At 36.8% G+C, this 5,636-nt stretch overlaps 1 protein-coding gene across 1 annotated transcript in view; it reads left to right on the top strand.

Moving 5' to 3' along the window:
* ODF2L (outer dense fiber of sperm tails 2 like) overlaps positions 1–5,636 on the top strand; it is a 37,603-nt gene that overhangs the window by 5,182 nt on the left and 26,785 nt on the right.

The following is a 5,636-nucleotide window of genomic DNA, read 5'->3' as shown; positions in this document are numbered from 1 at the left end:
GGTAACCTAGGATGGTTCACTTCCCCCAGTATGTAAAGTCCCAAGCACATCTTATCTTCTTGTTACAGCAGCCTGGGATAGTTTGCTTCTTTCCATCCAAGTACATGTCTTATCTTGTTGTCATAGTAACCTGGGGTTGTTCACTTCCCCCACATTGCATGGCTGCCAACGTGACAGCCAGCGGCAGGTCTTGGCATTTGGACAACAGGACCTGCTTATGTATGATATGTTAATCAGTGCAAGTTTTGTTATCCAGCCCTGTGGTGCTTTCCCTTGAGCTTCACTCCTGAGCAGGGCTCTGCTGCATCGGGTCCCCGTTTTGATTAGTGTCAGTGTTCCGGGGCTCCCACCGTGGTAACACTACGCTATCCATAAAGCCAAAGCTTTCACTTGCTGAGTGTTGTGCCTCATCCCTGAAGGATTCACACCTGCTCTTTGCTTCTAACACTACCTTTGTGTTGAAAAGAGGTGTAACAGTTTGCAACAAGACACTGATGTTCTATGCAAGTACAGTTATATCGGATATGTTGGCTGCATTTAGTTATATGTTAATTTTAGGAGGAAATACTTGATACTTTATTGTGCACTAAAAACCCCCCATTCAATTTCCTTATGCCTCTTCAGGTGATCTATGCTCTGTTATTCAATTTTAGAAGAGAGAAATAATTGCAAAACCACAATTGGAATTTCCTGAAAAAAAAATCCTGAACAATGCAGTAATTATGTAAGATGGAATTGAAACAATAGAAAAAGCAAGATTAGATCAGTGAGATAGTAAAATGCTGATAAGTTCTGTATACAATATTTGGTACATAAAATCTCCCCTTTTAAATGGCATTGTTTGCCTTTAGATTAATAACCATCTCATTTGGAATAAAAAGTGTTTTTCTCGAGTGGACATGGTTTGTTAAGCAAGCCAGATTGCTCTTTGTGACTGTCCTATCCCTCCTCATCATTTCTCACTTTGAACTCAAAGAAACTTGTGCAGAAATGACTTTATATTTTATTCCAATTCCTTGATAAAGTATTTAATAGCATAATGCCAATCACTGATTTGCAATCATTTGAGAAATGTCTTTTAGATGGTGTTTCCCTGCCAGCTAGGTAGTTCCGAATTCGTTAAGGAGGTGCTTAGTTAATCCCACATAGTACTATATTTTTGATTGGACTGTCACACAGTAATCAGTTCACAAATATCTCATGCTATAGCTGTATTGTTAGTTAAATTCATAATTGCATTAAAAATAATTGAAATTGAATAAATGTGGTAGTGATTGATACTGATTATATTTTCATACTTTAATTCATTATTGATTGAATTCTATATCAAATTTCCTATTATTTTTATGGAACAGATGTTAAGCAGATTTTTCAATAATTTTGCAGGTCACCCCCTCTACCTTTTTTAAAAATACCATGTCTTCTTGGTGATATTGTAAGAGTCATTAATAATCAAGAGAGTAAATTGATGCTGAAGGTCTTACACAATTCTTTTAAAATTACTATGTGAAATTTATCCTGGCATGTGCATTTAAAAGTATTCAGGTTAAAGATTTACCTCTATTAGTTTTCCTACTGTATCAAAAAATAACTCCTGATGGTCATGGTATGAAATGATATCATCCCACTTTTTCTGAAATATTGGCCAGAAAAATTAGCTAAATTCTTCTCTGTGTGGTTTGTTCCAGGGTTTTTTCACACTAATACAAAATAATGATTGTTTTCAATTTGTCTTTAGCAGTCACTGAAGCCTTGGAAATAGTAACAACCGATTCCTTTTTAAGCACTCCACACTACTGGTGAGCGAAACTTTTTAACTTACCTTTGCAGCCAGCATGCTCAGATGATAGAGGGGAAGTATTCACAAAAGCAGTGTTATACAAATTGCCTCTTAGTTCCAGAGGAGTCTCACTTGTTCTGATTTCATAACTTGCAGCTGAAAATAGAAGATACTGTCCTGTGTGTTAGCTGTCATTCAAACTTTTGACCTCTTTCAAAATACTTTCAAACTACTACTTACTTAATATCAGTTTCATTAGTTAGTTCAGCTACTGGGAAAAGTAAATGCAGCATGGCAGATAGATCTGAAAAAAACTTATTTTATTACCTGAGTGCTTGAATGATTAAATTTCTCACATCACAGCACTGAAATGAATAGATGATGGCATTCATCATGAACCTACACTCAAGTGTAGTATTTCTGACTTCCTTGAATTTGGCCTTACACTAAGTGAAGTACAATTCTTATTTCTTGCCCAAATTTGATGTTTCTTTCTACTCTTTCCTTACATTCACAGAGTATATATGTCTCCTCCATGAACAGCAGAATCTACAACATAGTGAAAGTGAGCCTTCAATCAAAACTGGAAGAAGCACTTTAAAAACTTACCGGCTAATTCAATTTAAAATCTTTACAAGAGCAGAGCAAGAATAAAGCTGTGGAAGCACTGCACAGAATTCCCACTGGTGTCAGTGAGACTAAACTCCATTACAGATCCTGTGTTGTGTGATGTGTATCACACTGAATTACTAGAACAGCACATTTAAGCCATTTATAGTTAACAAAAATTTGATTAATGATGAAGAATGAGAAATGTGCAGTCTTCAGCTTCTGCTACAAAGCACAAATACTGAACTGGCACTTGTACTCATGCTTCCAGATGCAACAGAATACTGTTGATAAAGGTTGGGAGCTCATTTAAAATGCACACAAAAAATGTATTCATTTTGCAATTTCAGCTTGGGTGGGAGGCAGGATAGCAAGCCAAAAACTGCCCTGAGAGACTGTTAGGACAGATGGAGCCTGAAGTCATGGGCTAAATGACCTCAATAGACATTTTGTGGACATTTTGTGGACATTTTACAAGAGCGGTCCATAGACTAAGGGAATGATATCAACGTATTATATCAAAGATGAGAAGGGGGGGTGGTTAATGAGGATGTATTGGATTGTATGGGACCTGAGCATGATAGTATGGAATAAGGTGTGGTTAATGCCCTGGTTTCAGCTGAGATAGAGTTAATTTTCTTCATAGTAGCTAGTATGGGGCTATGTTTTGGATTTGTGCTGAAAACAGCATTGACAATATAGAGATGCTTTTGTTATTGTTGGGCAGTACTCACACAGAGCCAAGGCCTTTTCTGCTTCTCACACTGCCCCACCCGTGAGTAGCTGGGGGTGCACAAGAAGCTGGGAGGGGACACAGCCGGGACAGCTGACCCCAACTGACCAAAGGGATATTCCATACCATATGATGTCATGCTCAGCTTATAAGGGGCTTGAGGAAGAGAAAGGATGGCGGGGGAAGCAGCATTCGGAGTGATGGTGTTTGTCTTCCCAAGTAACTGTCCTGCATGATGGACCCCTGCTGTCCTGGAGATTGCTGAACACCTGCCTGCCGATGGGAAGCAGTGAATGAATTCCTTGTTTTGCTTTGCTTGCATGTGCAGCTTTTGCTTTACCTATTAAACTGCCTTTATCTCACCCTATGAGTGTCTCACTTTCACTCTTCCAGTTCTCTCCCCCATCCCGCTGCAGGGGAGTGAGCAAGTGGCTGCATGGTGCTTAGCTGCCGGCTGGCATAAAACCACGACAGCCTTCATCAAGGTAATTTCCTGAGGCAGTCCATCACAAAATGACTGTATCATGTTCTATTCTGGCATCAAGATCAATAGTTTTACATGGTGGGAACACATCAGGCTTGGGTCCCATTGGAACTGCAGATATTATGAAGGAGCCTCCTGCAGCTGTTCTCTGGAAACCTCCTCTTCCGATCTGAATACATTTTTAATAGCTGAGGGTCTTGATGGGTTCATCTTGATTTTACCTAAAGCATTAAAAAATGCTGATTAATCTTAAACTAATGCATACACTTGTAGTATTGCAGGTGACCTGGACTTCACCTCATTTATATGGTTTTAAATCTGAAAAATCTATTAACCTCAATGAAGTACAATAATTTCTACTGCAATAGCTATTTCTTTACAGCTTCAAGAGTGCTAATTACAAAGAAGCTAATATGAAATTGAAATAACTATTTACTTGTTATAAAATAATTACAGGATAGTTTAATTTACTAAATTTCAACAAGTCTTAAATTAACATGACTGATTATAGTACTCTAGTTAATAAACCTAGAGGTATTCTTTTCACAGGCAAAACACAAATCCTGTCTATCTATCTGAATTACACAGGACACTGCTCTATTACAGCTGTTTACAGTCCACTTTAAATATTCTTCTGGAGAATACTGACTCTTCTCCGGTTTTGAAAAACATTTAAAACTAATACCTCTTAGCTGGGATGTTGTTGTTCTAATGTCTACTCTTAGTATTTATGAAGGGACTGGATGTATACAGGTGCTGGAACAAATAGCTGCATAATTTTCTCTGCGTTACTTTGCTGTACTGTTTTCTACATGGCTTGGTATAGACATGATATGACTCCATGGCACTGCAGTTTGTGGCACAATAGTTCTGTTAGCTTGGGTGTGAACTTGCAGGCTGTATCTGCCATTCTCAGGAAATGTAAACAAGTACTTGGAATAAAACCCATCATTCTTAACAATGTCAGAACCTAGATATAAAATGACATAAATTAGCATCAAACAAAAATGGTTGTATTTATTTATGCCTTCTAGTCTAATTTATCTAGAATATAAGAATAACAGGAAAATTATTCTCTGATATGCAATCTGTGCAGCTCCTCTAGTTTTGATGGTATGTTAAAACTGTTAAAGATGACTGCAGTCTGAAGTGAAGATGCCTTTTTGTACTGTGTTTTAACTGAAGGAAATGCTAATTTCTTAGCAAAATCATCTATTATTTCATTATAAAGCTCAAGAATAGATTATTTTCAAAATTTATACAGTTTTTGATTACTTCCCATGTGCTTCTGTAGTCACACATGCAATTCTGCAGATTGGGTATTTCTCTGTTCTGGTTATGCTCATTACAGAATTCAGCAACCTACAATGATAAACAAATAGAGGATAATCAAAAGTAAGCAACAGAAGAGTAACAAAAAATAGGGATGGAAATATATCTTCACTGCTGATTTATACAGTTGAGACATCAGCTGATGGTAAACTCCATCTTACATTAATAACAGTATGCATTACAGTTGATTTACTTACATAAAAGTTGACATAAATGTTACATTTCAAAAAGGAGGATACAGCAAATTTTATAATAATATATTTCATTGAAAGAAATGTTCTTATGTTTGGACTTACAGATGATAAAACTTTGCATACACATTATTGATGAATTCTGCAATTTGATTTCTTTCAGGAATAAATGCACATCCTTCCTTAAAAAGCCATGTTAGCCTATTAATGACACAATTAACTTCAGTGCAGGAATACTTTTCACAGTTGCCAGTAAGATCAAAGGAACACCTAAGGATAAAAGAGAATACATTTCCACTTAAAAACCCTATCTGAATATAGTGCCGATATTAATGGTGCTTGGAGTGTAGCCTGCACTCTGCCCACGTAAAACAGTTATCCTTGTAAAAAGATATGAATATACATTGCAAAGTGACACAAAGAATAAGAATTTATTTGTTTACTTCTCCATTACTTCAGTCTATTGCCTGAGTAAAAATATTACACAGTTACAGATTTAAAGTTTAC

The sequence above is a fragment of the Balearica regulorum genome, chromosome 8 (genome assembly GCF_011004875.1).
Source record: "Balearica regulorum gibbericeps isolate bBalReg1 chromosome 8, bBalReg1.pri, whole genome shotgun sequence".
In the NCBI taxonomy this organism is placed as follows: Eukaryota; Metazoa; Chordata; class Aves; order Gruiformes; family Gruidae; genus Balearica; species Balearica regulorum.
This window is presented reverse-complemented; position numbering and strand designations above follow the sequence as displayed.